At 39.5% G+C, this 17,014-nt stretch overlaps 2 long non-coding RNA genes across 2 annotated transcripts in view; one reads left to right on the forward strand and one right to left on the reverse strand.

Moving 5' to 3' along the window:
• The window catches only part of LOC129362635 (uncharacterized), a 77,343-nt gene extending 69,323 nt beyond the window's left edge, over positions 1-8,020 (forward strand). The window contains exon 3 of the long non-coding RNA XR_008606254.1: positions 7,933-8,020. This is a non-coding gene — a long non-coding RNA (uncharacterized LOC129362635). The remainder of the gene's footprint in view (positions 1-7,932) is intronic.
• LOC129362636 (uncharacterized) lies at positions 7,982-15,983 on the reverse strand. Its single transcript, XR_008606255.1, has 3 exons — positions 15,726-15,983; positions 8,937-8,998; positions 7,982-8,040 (listed from the first exon to the last, which is right to left on the reverse strand). It is a non-coding gene; the product is annotated as an uncharacterized LOC129362636 (long non-coding RNA).
• Positions 15,984-17,014: the final 1,031 nt, after the last annotated feature.

Below are 17,014 nucleotides of genomic sequence, written 5' to 3' on the forward strand. Positions count from 1 at the left end.
AATCCTGTGTAAGGCCACAGGGAGGACGTGGAAGTGGAGGTGGGAGAGCGGGTCCCGGTTAAAATCAAAAACAGTCCTCATTGGGTGAGGAGTTGGATGCATACTCGTCTGCTTTTCTGTCTTCACAATGTCTGAAACAAAAAGCTGTTCATGTTCATAATCAACCATAGTTGCTCTGCAAAAACTACGCTTCAGGTTTGAATTTCTTGTCTGGACTCCGAAGGAAATTTAGAGATGAAAAAGCAAAACATACAGACTCCAAGCAGAAAGATCCTGTCTAGGATTCAATTCTTGGACTTTCTTGGTGTGAGGCAACAATGCAGAGGCTTACACCGCTGACCGTAAGCAGATTCATTAACAAATCCATTTTTAATCTGACGAGAAATCCAGCAGATTATGGATTATTTTAAAAACATATACTTTGAGCAAGACTGAAAGAATTTCTTAGCCAAGTTGAATTGGACCTGCGATTCAAGACACATAAACAACATCAAAACGCCACGTCGGATCCAGCTGGAGATTTCACTGTCGCAGTGCTGCACAAAAATATTTACATGTTTTGAACTTTTGTTGTTTTGTCAAACTTTCGTCGCATTTTGGGGGATTTTAGGTGACAGATCGGCACAAAGTGACTGCATCCAAAAAGAAAAATTACACATGGTTTTTCTTTCTTTTTTTTTCTTTTCACACTGAAAACGTGTGACATGCATAATGCATTTAACCTCCTTTCTGACACAGAAACTCAGGTGGAGATGCGAATATCCACAATTCAAGTGGAAGAATCTGGTCACAGACCAGCAGCTAAATCTACTATGAGGTTAGCCTTCTTAGAAAACCAGAAAGCTGTTGATAAACAAAAGCTGAAAGAAGTCCCATTCAAAGTTAGCTACAAACCAAGTAGGACCACAAAAAACGTGTTGGAAAGTGGTCTGGTCCAATGAGAACAAAGCTAAATATTTTGTTTGACATACAAAAAGCTTTGTGTGTTTAATTAGTTTTCTAACTAACTGCACACTCTGAACACACCGACCCCAAAGTCGGTGCCAAAGCTTCAGAGTGGGGGGAACGATCTCCGTTATTAGGGACAGAGAAATTGATCAGAGTACACAGGAAGATGGTCTGAGATAAATAAGGACAATCCTAGAAGAAAGAAAATATCACAATTACAGCCATTTTGAGGTAAATTGGAATGTTTTAGATCAAAGCATATTTGTTTGTTAGAATTGCGTACAAATATCCTCCATCCAGCTGGACTGAGCCTGAGCTGCTTAGCAGGGATTAATGAACAAATATTGCAGCCTTTGGATGAGCAAAGCTGACAGACACATACCCCAAACAGACCTGCATTTGTAATTGCAGTGAAAGTCAATCTAAAAAAGAAATAAAAAAAAAAACTGACTCAGCTAGAATGTGAGAAACCACACTTTCCAGATTTTTATTTATGATGAATTATTTTCCTTCCAAGTGAAAAATACGCACCACTTTGTGCGTATTTACGTGACAGGTGTTGGTCTGTCACGTAAAGCCCCTCAAATGCATTGAGTTTCAGGTCACATTAGTTTAAGGTCACAGGGAGGACGTGGAAGTGGAACGTCAACATTATGTAATGGTATGAATATTTGCGCAAGACAAAAAATATGTGCTGATAGGTTATATTTTCAAAATGCAGCCTGATCAGACACAATCCTCGTTCATGCCCTCACATTAGGTGTAGCACCCTTTAATCTTTTATTTGTTAAAGTGCAGGCCCTCCACCACAGTCCTCACACACTATTCCTCTAAAAGTAACATCTGCAGGATGATAGTCTATTATAATACCTCATATGAAAGTGTTTGTGTAGATTAAAGCCCCTCAATATGGCTTTGTGTAAAGCCTTCCTCCCCCATTTAAAACCTGTATAATCCCCGGCGGAAAGCGACAGGCCTATAATAGTGAAGCACAGATCCCCGGCATTGATGTATACAATAGCGCTAACCTCACATATCTCTATTAGTGTGCCCACTGACACAGACATTACAATCCCCAATGGGAAGTCAACTAAGACAAACAGTTGAGAGCAGCAGACCCGACGTTCATGCTTCAAATAAAGACACTCATTTCTCAAAACACAGCAGGTGGCAATGCTTCAAATGTGATAGGGCATCTGTCTGGTTTTCAGCTGGTCCCATTTAATCTTGTGCCTATTCTGCAGAAACTTGCTGCATAAAAAAAGAGGGCCTAAAAAAGTGCATCTTTCACAAAGAGAGGATGTGTGTGTGTAGGAGGGAGGGTAGGGCTAAGGGGGGAGTCTTTGTAATGATGCTGGAAGTCTTTGGGAACGCAGTCGTGACACACATCCGTTATAAGAGCACTGATCTGTTTATGCCGAGCGACAGGGAGTGATAGCGGTGGCCCACTGGAATGTGACGCAGACCTGTGCATCTGTGTGGGGGTCACGGGGTGTTGGAAAATTGGCAAAACATCTGTGGCGATGTGAGGAAACTTTTATCCGCGGCGAGGACATGAAGGAACTTGTGAAGCCCCAGAGGGAGACTGAGGGCTTCTGGTTGAGTCCAGGCATCCTGCTGCGTACACTACTGAAGGAGCAGGGAGATCAGAGATGATCTGGAGACACTATTTTAGAACTGCTGGCCCCCATTGAGCAGGGTGGAGCAAAGGGGATATATAAGGATGGGGGTATTTGTTTCCATCCTCAAACACCAGCCTACCCACTCTGATTCCCTCCGGTTTCCCCCATCGGTATTTCAGCCGAGGAGGAAAAAAGTGGGTGTTTGCTCGAGCTAAAGGGAAGAGGGGCTGGTTTCTGCTACATTTGCTAGCTTGGTCCAGCCAAGCAGAAAACAAATCACATTCCACAGAGAGCTATGTGTCCTGTTCCCATGGAAGAACTCTCTCGCTTTGTGCCACTCGACAATAAATCACACCGCAACCCTTCCTCCCCCGGCGGTTTTGGACATGCCACCTTTGGCAACTAAAACAAGTGCTTGACTTACTCTGATTTATTCTTGCTATGGCAAGGAGAATGAATGGAGGTGCTAACAGGGTCCAAGGGAATGGTGAATACCAGTCTTGCTTGCATGAATTTGTGCCTGCGTGTGCATGTGTGTGTGTGTATGTGTGCGTGTGTTCAATGGCAGCACTGTTCAGATTGGAGAACACATCTTCTCATTTAAAACACACTTTTAAGTTTGTCCAAAGTATTGCCCCTTGAGTAGGCAAACCTTCTTAAATGGTGTAGATATGCAAAGAGACAAAGACAAAAGTAGGACAAAGGATGTCTGTTATTCTAAGTTTAGTCAACCTTGGTATCGTTAAGCCTTTCGGAGACTGCCGCAGATGTGTTATTCTGTGCTGTGATGAAATTCAACCCCAAACCATTGGGGGCTTGAAAAAAAAAACAAACTCCTACAAACTCAGAATGAAGCACCACACACAGAGTCATGAGTATAAATATGTTCACATATACTCTAGAAACAGACAGGCACTGTGAAAGGGGTCTGAATGAGAGAAAATATTTGTAGGTTTTTAAAGATTCAAAATTCATCAAAGATCCAAATGACTGGCTTGCATGGGACCAGCAGTAAGAAACCAGTAAGAATCCCATGAACGGATGGCCCGCAGGACCACACCACCTCCTGTGTACATACTCAATCTCTGCTTTGCACAATACCTTATGTTGAACTATTTGTCTCTTTATCTATAGTGTGTTGCAAAACTAAATATACGACTTGGACTTTCAATGTTTTATTGGGGTATTTTTTGAAACCAGGATAAGTGGTGCGTAATTTGAAGGTGAATTACAATGTTAAGTTTTGATTTCTGTTTTACAAATACAAATCTGAGAAGTATCTTGCATCTCTTATGTGCCAGGACATCTGTGTTTTTCTCCAATCTTTAAAGTATCTCAAGCTTAGTTGTTTGGAGCAATTGGCATGCTTGAAAAGCAGTTCCAAGCCACAGCGTTGATTTTCATTTTAATTTTGGTCTGGATTTTGACTGGGCCTTTCTGAAACAGCTTTGGGGGCAGTTTTAGTCTCTGTCCTGCCGGAAGGTGAATCACGTCCTAGTATTTTGGAGCCTCCATGAGGTTTTCCTCTTCTAGAATTGCCCTGTGTTTTTGCTCCATTCATATTTGTTACATCATGATGCTACCAATAATGTGTTGGTATGATGTAAAGGTGAACGAATGCATGGATTTTGGTGATGAAATACATTCCAGTTTAAGGTCCTAAATTGACAACATTTGGAAGCCGTTTAAGAAGTCTTCTGTATCATTTTGACTCTCTCTCGCCATCACAGTCACAGGGTTTAGTTCACCTTTGCCTTCTCCCCATCAATTTTCGTGTCCATCATTCCTCGTTCTGCCTCTGAAGAAATGTACACAGCCTGCAGGTTGTGAAGGAACACCTGCTGAGCATCGTGTAAACAAACAAACAAAAAAACGCCCCAAAAATCACTGCCACGAAACTGAAATGCCGTGAAGCAAAAGTGAGCGGGGCAGCTTGCCTGTTAGTTCGTTTCAGATGGAGTTAAATATATCATTTTTCCTTGCCCTCTCTGACTCTTTCTAGCAGGCTGCCGCGCAGCTAGCACAGCGCAGAAGGCAGAGTGCAGAGTCTCTGACCTATTTAGGAAACTGGCAAGAGAGCAGCCAGGGAACATCAAAATACTTCAAAGGCTCCCTTTGAATCCTGCGTTATGCCCAACACAGTGTAAGAGTCTGTGCATATGTGCGCACAGAGATACACACACCTCCGTGCAATGCACAAACTTCATCAGTGGGCCTGCACAATTTTACACGCACGCACACACACGCACGCACACACACAGCTGTCTCGATATATTCTGTCTGAGCTCTTCGTTTGAACTGTGTCCCATATTGCCAAATGCGGAGAAGTTGGATAAATCACATTAAATACCGGGTCTGCCACCAGCACTATGACTCAGACTGTACCTCGCAAACTCTGGCCCTGGCTCAGCTGGGTGGTATTTATAGCATCCCTGCAATATGACTGCAAAGGAACTTAAAAAGAAGATTTAAGAAGTTTCTAATAGCACTTAGCAAAGGACAATACTTCAATTTATTCCCCTGTTAGTGGCACTGATTCCAGCACCACAGACAGCTCCTGAGCTACATCAGCCGGTCAGGACCTGCACAAAGTTCCCACAATGAGGCAGAGGAATCTTTGAAAGTGACTGCAGAAAACCGTGTGGGCGTGAGTGCACGCGCTCACTTGCAAACCAGAGGCTGATCCCAGCGTGACATTTTTACTGCAAGCATATTTATCGCTTTAACTATGAAAGTTTAATGTCTTGCGTGTCTGGACTGCTTTTGTACTGTTGCGACTTTAAACTCCTGACGCTTTCACCTTAGATTGTAGATCGATGGAAACAAGATCAAGAGAAGCGTTCAACAGATGCCAAATACAGAGACCGCAGGAAAAGGGCACACGAATGGAGGAAGACTTTAAACCTTTTTTTTTCTTCTCCCCACTTACGCTAGGGTTTGGGTGAACGCTTTTGCCTCCAGGCCAGTCTTCAATGCATTTATTTGTGTGAGTTCATGAACAAGAAGTGGCACACACAGTAATGCGTCTCTGAAGGCTGCAGTGCCTCTTAGCTGACTGAAAATGCGTGCAAATGTTGTGGGCTCGACTATTTACTATTGCTATTTATTACATTTAGTGTCAAGGTCTGTGCGTAAACCAGAATGCATAAAAGACGAAGGAGGAAAGAAGCCATTACAGGATGATTTTTGCAAGTTAACTGTAAATCTATTTGTTGCATTGTGACACGGGGGCATTTCTTTATTTCTTTAAGCAGCGTTTCTGTGCCCTGAAGCGGTGAATAAACAGCAGACAGACATAAAAACATAAACAGCGCTGCTCTGTTTCATTGCTGCTTGGGTGTAAGAAACACTGCATTTGTTTTGAGCGTTGTCTACCTGCATTAGTGGTTAAGGACAGTCAAAGATTGGCAAAAAGCAGCGAATTGAAGTGTTTAAAAACATAACAAATGTGAATCCCCAAACCCAGAGTGTAATTCGGTGTAACTCTCGTCTTTTAAAAGTCGGTTGATGGAGTCAATCTGTGTGTAGTTGAGCTGATCCGAGTATGAATACAGTTGTTCTGTTAATGCCTCAAAGGTTTGTTAGGACACGTGCGTGGACACACACTTTCACACAGAAGGAACACAGAAGACCTTTTTTTTGTTGTTGTTTAGAAAAAAAAGAAAAAAGGAAAACCTGGGGTAGGCTTTGGTTTCACACTGACTTTACGTTGGCCTACCACAAAATAATTGTAAGTGTTGCTATATACTGTATGGACAATATATTTCTGGTAACTGGAACATCTGCTAATGGACCCTGCAGTGGGGAGGAATGAAGCTTCCTGCTAGGAGGGATCTGGGACAAAGCGAGGGGTGGCTACACAGCCTGAGGCAGAACAACTAAGGGGCTAAGACACAAGATAAGTGGGTACTCTGGGGTAAGTGTCTGGGGTCATTCTTAAATTCAGGACACCCAAAGCAAAAGGTCTGTCGTACTTAAAGAAGTACAGAGGAGAGATTTCAAGGTGAAAGGTACTACAAGTAAAGCATTTACAGTAACAATACATAAGCTAAGTCATGATCAGTCACTAAAATACCAACATGATCTTATCTTGTCACTATGAATTTTTAGCTAAATCAAAAAAAAAAAAAAAAAAAAAAAAAACATCCCAGCATATTGTGGATGAAAATAAATACTTTACACTGTGTTGATTCAAGCTACATTTTACTAAGATTTAATGCCAATTTTGAACCTTTCAGCTGATGAGACAGGAAGAGACAGCAATGAGATGAGGGATGATCGGTCAGAAATGAAAGCAAACACTAAATATATTGTTCTATTAAGAGGTTTACTTGTTAGAAGAGTTGCAAAGGAAGTTTACACTTTTAATCCTCCATTTGAATAGTTTTTGTTTCAGGGTGGAATGGTTATGTAAAAACTATGGCGAATTCTAAAGGCAAGTAAGAACACATCAATATAAAAATTTGGTACTGAACTCAATATCAGATATTAATATGAATTGCTGTTATGGCCATTAACTAATATTTGTAATATTCTAATCTGCAGATTTCTGTAAGAACAAACTAAAAGAGTTCCAGATGAACTTTCAATGTTCAGATCATATTCCCAAAATCACCTAACAGTTTATTACAATCATGTGTATGAACAGGCAAAATAGACTATTCAGGCTTAGAAGAAAACTTTAGATCAGTCATTCTAGCTGATCTAAAACCAGAAAGGTTCAATCTGATTCAATACAAGAGTTAAAAAAACAAAGACTGAAAAGATTTGCATGCAAACATCTGGTTTAAATCGCACACCTCCTTACATGCAACTGACAATGCACAGTGGAGCGTTTGGCGATTGTGTGGGACATCTTTGAAACCACATTACTTGTGATATTGTTTTTTTAATCGGAGCACAAGTATTAGCGAGATTCAATCTTCTTTTAATAAAATGAGTTATTACAATTTTAATTGCTTCCCCCCTTTGAAATTAAGCTGTTGATAAGACGGCATGGCTGAAGACATAAAAGCAGGAGTGGTGCTTCGCTGAACAAAAAAGAGTGATTCAAGTATTTCTGAGATTACTTGTTAGATGGATAAATGCCTTTTGTGAAATGTACTACCTTGTCCAACACTTGAAGAAATTGGCTTCGGAAAGCAAAATGGCATGGATCCTCACGCTGCTTTCATTTGGAACATTGTGATTTGAGTACACTCAACGAAATAAAATAATGAACTCTCAAAAAAAAAAAAAAATCCCAAGGTAAATGTTCTTTTCAGAAGCCTGACTGAAACAATTGGGTCCAGGCCTTGACGCAGCTAAAAGCTTAAAGTCTTTACATCTCAGAATGCAGGCTCACATGGCATTTTCTTTATAGACACAGCTGCCATGGCTGGTTGAGGGGATAGGGAGAGACGTAAGCAGGCATGCAAAGCTCCACATCATGACTCCGGGCTCCAAGGTAGTCGAGTCTCTCTCTCTCATTCTGGAGGACATGGAAACAAACAGGAATGATGCAATGCTAAACTGGGATGAATAAAAAACACTGAAAAATAAATGATGCTTGATGCACTTGCTTTCAGCTCCAAGTCTACTATCAAACTTCTCTTTCCTCGAGACACTGGCTGTCAGTGTGTATGGTGGGCCGTATAGCCAATCGTGTGCAAAGCCTGGCTATATGCATGCCAGCAGATTCATAAACAGGCCAATTATTCCCATGACAAACTACATGCTAATGTATTCTGTAACCATGCGGGAAAATCACTCCAACATCAACTTCCAGCTTCAACTCACTTTCTGTGGGACAAATATGTGTTGAATTTTTGTATTTTTTCTCAGCATAAAGTATGTGTTGTGTGTATTTTGAGCAGAAACATAGCGCATTGCAAAAGTATTTATAACTCTCAAGCTTGTTCCCATTTTGTCATAGTACAACTAGATAATAATTTGTCTAATTTTAATGTTATACGACACATTAAAATAAAGTGGGACATAATTAGGAAGTGGAATGAAAATGATACATGGTTTTCAAAATCTTTAAAAATAATGTCAAGGTGGTGGCAGGCACTTATATTCTATTTGTATAAATAAAGGTCAAATAAATAAAAATAAAAATAAGTGGACAGACATGTGTTGGTAGCTTAGATGCTGACCTACCATTTGCCCCACAAATAAATGGAAAAATGCGTTTGTTTGACACGTTCATAAAGACAATACAAAGAATTAATTGATAAAGTCATTAAACAGCATTTAAACTACGAAGGACAAAAAAAAATGCTAGAAACATTAAAACGTACAAAACACTGGCAGATAAGTGTAAAGGGTTCAAGTTGAGAAGAAAAACAGAGGTGTGGGGGCAGAGGGGGAACTGCTCATACATACCAGCTGATGGAGTGGAGCCTGAACGAGAAGGAACACTGAGCTATGGGCGGTGGAGATCGGTTCTGCCACAAAGAGAAAAGCAAGTTCACCCCCCTGCACGGAAAGTGTCAAGCACATTAAACAAGGTCCTCATAGCCAATGTTTCTTGCTGGGCTGCTTTCCCCTCATGTGCTGTCACCATTCTCAACCTAAACTGCATGACACTGCTGAGGAGCTGACACAAGCAATCCCCTGCAACACATACAAGGAAGCCAAATGCTCTCTTGAGTTGTACTCATAATTTGTGTCTGCGATTGAATTTGCAACCAGGTCAGACTGCAGCATAAAAAACAAAACAAAACAAAAAATACACACACAAAAAAAAACTTGCATGACCTACAGGAGAGAACTCAGCATCACCCCATTCCTTATTATCATTAACCAATTTATTTTCATCATGACAAGATGCAAGAAATATCCACCACTGTTCTCCTTGTGCGTTCTTGTAAAGAGGAGAGCAAAGCTAATGGAAAAGGTCAGTTTTGTTGTGCATATCATGCCCTGGTGATATTCTGTGTGTGAGGTGAAGAGCCTCAGGCAAGGTTCCTATTAGCAGACGCCCGCAGCAAAATAAGACAGTGTAGAAATAAACCAGAGAGTGACAAGAGCGGAGATTCTACTTGAATTAACATAGAGGCTGCTTAAAATACAACATGCACGAGTGTTTGTGCAAGCAGCTACATGCTGCTCTCAATTAGGAAAACAGCACGGAGGTTAGATGGTCATGGAATAAAACTGCATCCTCCGACTTTAAAGGTGGGATGTGAGAATATTATGTTTAGTCTATATGAGATGCCTACCCTGAGGCAGATGACATTTTATTTTCCAGGTATTGGGAAAAAAAACAGATTTGCAATAAATCTGTATTTTTGTGGGGATATTTAATACACACAACTGATCGGTGGGATTTCATTAAAATCATATCTAGCACAATTCGGAGGAGACACTCCTGATGAAATGCTTGTTAGAGGATGATTTTTTTCATAATTAAAAAAACAATACAAATTCTAGATTCTGCACACTGAGTTCTGGAATATGACCAGCCCAATTAGAAATGCCAGCTTTTCCACATAGTGACTATATTGTTGTTAAAAAAATTAAAGGTCTCTCCACTTTAACTTTTGACATAGACCTAAAGGTTTTTAGTCAGGACTGGTTTGCATTTGGAACAGCCCATAATTTAATCTATCATGCCAAAATAAAACTTCAATTCCACATTAAGAAAGTAACCTAACATGTAACCCTCATCGCCATCTTTCCCTGAAGGCGTGGTCTCGTTTTATTTGTTTTATTTGAACAATTCGACTCTTTAGTCTGAAGATGTGCTGGAAAGAAGAAGCTGTGGCCACATTCTAACCAAAGGCAGTATGTTGCAGTTTCTCTCCACACCATCCCTGACAACTCTTGCTTTTTTTAATAATTCTGGAGAAATGTGGAATTTATCGTAACATCTTTGTTGTCCCACATTTATTGATGACTGCGTTTACCCTGTTTTTTTCCAAATAAGATTATATTTATGTCCTAATAGACTTGTGAAATTAGATCAATTTGTAACCCCTCTGCAAACTGTAGCTCCAGTTAGAGGTGCAAACAAGGACAGTCAAGAAAATCAACAGCTGTGTTTGACTTCTGGTTTCTCAGATGCACAACAATTGATGGCAGGTGTCAACACCAAAAAAGACTGAAAGCAGAAATAAAATCTGAAGGTGTTTTAATGAAGTTTCAATTATGCTCCAGAAACAGAATGAATGCAGCTTATTAAAAATGTAAAATAATAAACACCGTAATGTTATTTTGAAAAAATAAAGTTTATGGAGTGCTATACAAATTTTTTTTACATCAACTGGTAAGTTATCGGTCACCCAAAATTCGCATATGTTCTTCAGACAACTTGTTCAATGCATGACAATCAGACTATTTGACAAGCAAAATTTGTTATTTGTTACTGGACAAATAACGATGCGTTTTTTGATGAGCATATTATTATTGCTGTGAAAATTTACTTTCTCAAATTACTTTGTGTGTGTCTACAGCCCATATTTGAAAATAAAGGGGGTGAAAAGAAGTCTGCAGCCAAAAAATGCGAGCTATTTGCTGAAATCCTACCCACCACCAGTATGTATTGATCAGAACCAGTCTGCATGGCTTGTCAATAGGTAATTTCATTACACGACTAATAAAAATGAATCAATCAATTAAGAGCTATAATCTGACAACCACTAATATGATGCACCACAGAGGGCAATTGAATTAATGAACCACCACCCACTGATGAATCTATATGAACAAAGTGGGGTTTTCTGGGCTCCAGCCCACACACACACACACACACACACACACACACACACACACACACCACACACACACCACACACACACACACACCCACACACACACACACACACACAGGCACCCCCCTTCCCCCCACACATACACACATCCACACAAAACTGAAGCAAATGTACAGCTGCCTCAGACACACTAGTGAACCTTAACAATGTTCATGTAACAATGCAACATTGCTCCATCAACCACAATCTTACAAATACATATATACACTATATTGCCACAAATATTCCCCTTTCCTGCCTCAGAAGGTTAAAATTGAGTCACATCTTAATCCATAAGGTTTCATATTATGTAACTCCACCCTTTGCAGCTATAAAACCTTCCACCCTTTTGGGATCGTTTTACACAAGTTGTGTTCATAGACATTTTGACAAATCCCCCCAGAAGCTCATTTGTGAGGTCAGACGCTGATGTTGGCTAGTGGGCAAAAGCCGATTTACCTCTGACTGGAAACAAGATATTTAAGAGTAGAAAATGACACCAGACAGATAAAACCAGCATCTTCAAGACAGAGTTGTGGGTTTCATGGAAAGTGTGTTTAATAAATTGCTTAAAAGTTATTTTCTGACAAACAAGCCGTGCAGTTGACTAAGTATGACTGCATTCAGTGATCAAGCTAACTGCTATTAGCAATATGAGCTAATAACATTTGTGCGTTGTATTTTTACTGCAGCCGTACCCTTGCTAAAGAATATTTTATGTATTTTGTCAGAAGATTTAATTAGATAAATCTTTAAAATACATTTTAAAAACCGTTTAATTGTTGAGGTTTATGAGTAAGGCATCCATTTTGAACTTTAACATCAAACCTTCCTAATTGTGACTCCAAACTATACAGCTTAAAAAAAATAAAACAAAAAGCAACAAAAAACAAACAAACAATAAAATAAAGCATAATCAAATTGCATCCTTTATCCAACACTGCCAGAGGATATAAATGTTTCTTTTTATTGTTTTTAAGATGTTGGATATCAAGCTTGGACAACTCAGTACTTTGTTGTCCAGTAAGTAATGTTGCTTTTCATAAAAAGTCCCATATCCACCATGTTAGATAAAGCTGTTACAATTTCATCAAGGATATTTTATCACAGTCAAAACAGAAATCAGCTCTCATGTTTAGGGACATTTATTTGTGTTCGATGACAGCTTTCTTCTGCATTTTTTAAAATATTTGTTGTATATTAGCCATTCATAAAGCACTAATTAATGAGAACAAATAAGGTCCTTTACCCTGTTAACATGATGATATCGAGGTGAGAGGACTTGTTTAATTCAGGACTTGTTTAATTCAGTAATTGTTGACAGTCTATGAATTATTAAACTACGTCTCCTACGCATAGACAGGATTGATTAGCGTAATCTTCTATTTAAGTTGTGACCTAAAAATGTATTTGTTCATAGCCAGAAGCTGTTGAGTGAGACATTTGAAACCTTTGATCTGCTTAGTCAGCAATTCAACAAATGACAAAACATGCAAGAAAGAAAAAGAAAAAGAAAAAAAAAAAAGGTTGCACCGAGGATCTGTCTCACAAGACAGTGACTACGGGATCTCTGACGCAATTTTGAAAAGCTGCATTATTTATCACTGTAAAACATAGGCCCATTCTCATGGTTGTGCAACCATTTGAATAAACATTAGCTTTTCATTTAAATTATCCGCAACATAAAGCTATGTTTTATTCAAAAAGTTACCTAACCAAACATGTCAAAATGCTTTTAAAGTGTTAATGTTTTCTCTCCCCTTCGGAGGTAATGAGGGGCTGTGAATTAAAGGCCTACTTCGAACACCGGTTGTTATTACATCTCACCAATAGCCCTTTCATTTAGAGCAATTCAATTATTAGTTATGAAAGAATCTCTCTTGCTGTGTGTAGACGGTGAGAAACAGATCCACTTCATGTACAAACATAATTTCCAGGAAGTTTAAGTGATTTTAGGCCGTAATATCCCCTCAAGTGAAATATAAAACAGATGTTCTGTTTTCTGCAGCAACAATTTTGCTGGATTCCCGGCAAAAAGATAGAAGTTAAGCCAAGAGTGGGGAAAAAAAACAAAAAAAAACAAAAAAAAAACGTCTTGCTGCTCTTTTCAGCAACTACCAGTCTGCTTTATTGTTCTCGTTTCACTATTATTTGTGGATGATACTGTCAAATGTTCCCTTTTTAGTGCTTTTCAAGTTGAAATATAATAATTTTACAACTTTACTGTCTCCTTAGGAAATCACTTTTCTTTTGTGATATACATCAGTGCTGCCCTTCGAGTGGATTTGCTGCAGAGTTCGTACGGCACACCGGGGCACTGTGCAAATAAAAATTCCTGTCTAGCATAAGCTGGATTTAGGTTTTTGAATCAAGACTTCCGGTTAAAGGCTAGACTCACCTACAGGCCCCTCAAAACTGCCCCTAGTCCTTGAACAAGATGAACTGTAGTTTATCTCACTGGGATATTTTGTGTTTCACCAAAAAAAAAAAAAAAAAAAAAAAAAAAATAAAGCATCGCATTACAATACCTTAATTTGAACCTAAAGTTCAATCATTTGATAGCCAATGGAAAAATGTGGGTTATTAATAATAATAATAATAATAATAATAATAATAATAATAATACAACTTTTTAGCCTTTCTTACCAAGGTGTAAACTAGATATGCAACATTTAAATAAAGTAGAAAATCCACCGTAGATGCAAAACATAACATGTGTCTCTCGTGTTTTCCTTATTAAAATAAAGAATCCGGTTTCCTATTTTCTTTGGGTGCAATGTTTTCTATCTTTCTGTTTAGTCATTTTTTTAGCCGATTTCCATCAAGAACAGAATCCGAGTCATCCTTCCTTCGAAAGCCCTTGTGTGGTTTTGCTAAATTTAAAGACTTTGAATCAAGTACGTTTCTGAAAAAAACAGTTACCGGCTGTAGATGAAAACAAACAACATGGCTAATAAAACCTGACCATTATTCTATAGTCTGTCAAAATGTGGAAATGATGACAGAACGGCTTCTCACCCTTTAAACAGGCATTATTTCAGAGACACTAAGCATCCACTGGAGGTTCCAGTGCACACAGAAGACCAAAACAAACAGGCAGCAGCACAAACGCTTTCCTCCTCCAGTCCTTTTAATATCACTGTCAAACTTTGTTTCCCTCAAACTCCACGACTCTACAGTTCAATGTGGCGAACCTCCCTATCTTCACACATAAATACACATTGCGCATATATAGGTACGTCCCGCTGTGGCACAATCAGTCCGCACCACCCACTGGAGCAAAAAGACAACAAGACATGGTGTCGCTCAACCCTGACTTTGCCACACAGGGAGGCAACCGGGTTCATAAGTGTTGTCAGTGAAACACTGCAGGGTGTCTTTCAGGTGTCACCGGTGATGGAAAAAGGTAACCTACCGCCCACACCACTGCATAACTGAATATGGATTGTTTCATGTTCCAGGCGATGCTCCTGCTGCTTAGGGTGCCCTCGATTTACCACTGATGTCAGAGTGACAGAAATAGGCAGTGGCCTGGCCGGTTTTTTTTCCCCTCTGTGAACTAATCAATTTCTACTTCAGAGATGTCTGATCTTTCTCTTCTTCCAACTTTGATAGCGAGTTGAAGCGACGGGGACAAGGGACCCGCAGTAGTCAGGACTCTGTGCGGAACTGTCTCACTGAGCGATCTTTTCTCTCTTGTACACTCGGAACAATTTCATATACATCTGCTTGCCTCTCGATGAGCCAACCAGCACAAAAAAAACAGACAGCTTGGAGAATGAGAGCTGATAAACGGCCCATTAGACAGGTAATTGCCAGAATATTCTTTAGATCTTAATTACATTACACATCAGTAGTGATGCCATCTTGTGATAAAGAGACAGATGTTTAACATACGAGATATTTTCTTTTTCTTTTTTGTTTTTTGGGGGTGGGGGAGGTATTCACAAAAAAATTAAATAATAGGTGTTGATATGAATATCATCATGTGCATGATCAGAAGTATCAACTTATTCCTCTCTTTTCTCAAGAGGCACTTGATGGTATGAAATTCCTCAAGATGAACAAAATATTCAGTGGAGATTTCAGCACTGTTGCACCGCATAACGTCAGCGAATATGACAGCTGCACAGTCGCGCTAAAGTGCTGTATTCAAAACATGCCGCGGATTTAAATCTGGTTAATCGAGAACTCTAGGAGGAGATTTAGATGAAATTTAATATTTTAGCTGTAGACAACTTCTAAGTCATTGGCCAACCTAAAACCATTAACATCTCTATTGCACAGCACCCTGAAAATATTAACCTCTAAGATTAAAACTGGTGGGGCCAGCATTTGTCTCGACCTATAAGAGCTGACTATAGATTTTCTTTCTTTTCTTTTTTTTTTTTTTGTCTAGTTGTAAGATTCATTGAACTCACCATGTTGCTTTTGAATCCTTGACTTTCTTTCAGTCCACTGCATCCACAGTCACTGGCAGTCTTACACTGTCAGAATGCTTTTCTTCAAGGCAGCAGCTGGTCAGAGATGATGCGAAGACGGATGGAACCAAATACAGTTGGACCCCGGTGCTGGAATGGAATGACTTTGAATTCAGACCAAAACAAATCCACGTGTTACAATAACTTAGTCACTATTCAATGTAACCATCTTGTAACTATATGCTCCACATCCGTGCCGCCATGTAGTTTAACAGTACCACCAACGTAGCTGATGGATGAGGCCTTTCTTTTGCTCCGGAGGCACTGCTCTTTGCTTTGACACTCCACAAGGAACTATTCTATTGGAATTTCATCACTGTTGCATCACATGCAGTCAGGAGATTTATCAGCTGCACGTTCATGCTCAAATACTCCATCCAGACAAATCCTATGGTTGTTCTCCTTGATTTAGATCTGGTTACCCGGCTAATACTCAGAACGCAATGACCCACTTTTCAGGTTCAGGGATTTAAAACGCCTTCGTTTCTCATTCTGTAATGAAGTAGCACATTTTTTACCTTAAAAATATGCACATCCGCACAGTGGCCCTTATTGGTGTCAAACTGGTGTTTCACTGCTATTTAGTGGGTGCACATGAACAATCTACACACCATCTACACATCCATATTAAATCCAGGAAATCAACAGACCTACTCTAATTACTGCTAATTAGTTTAGAAAAAACATCCCAAACGTGTATACTCCTAGAAAAGAATGAGACTTACTAAGTGTTCCTTCCTTTAAAATGTGCAGCAGGTTGTGAGGAAACAGTTTTTTTTTTCCTCTCCCTGTCACCGTTATGACTGAAGTGTTTGTGGCAGAGGTCACTTCTGGATGGCCAGAGCAAATTGCTCACACCTTCTGAACGCATTTGCACCAGTACATCAGCACTTCTTTCAAGCTTGGCGAATGAAACGCTTCGACTCAGTAGAGGGCGGATGCAGCACAATGTTAGGTGTGGGTTTCACCGTGTTGCCTATTGTGATGATTGATAAAAAATAATAATAATAACAACACAGATCTGTCTTACTTTACAGTATTGGTATCTCAGTCAGTCTGAATTACAAAGCATAGTGAGGAAGATTCAATTGCTATATTCTTGAAAAAAATACAGACAACAGAAAATTGTTTTTAGTGACATTTCAGTTTGCAAGTATGTTTTGCGTTGGAATATTTGTTTTGATTTTTATAACCCTTTTCTCGTTGTAACCCTAAACTGTGAAAAAACA

Source organism: Poeciliopsis prolifica, unplaced genomic scaffold (assembly GCF_027474105.1).
Source record: "Poeciliopsis prolifica strain line A6 unplaced genomic scaffold, Auburn_PproV2 SCAFFOLD009, whole genome shotgun sequence".
NCBI lineage: Eukaryota > Metazoa > Chordata > Actinopteri > Cyprinodontiformes > Poeciliidae > Poeciliopsis > Poeciliopsis prolifica.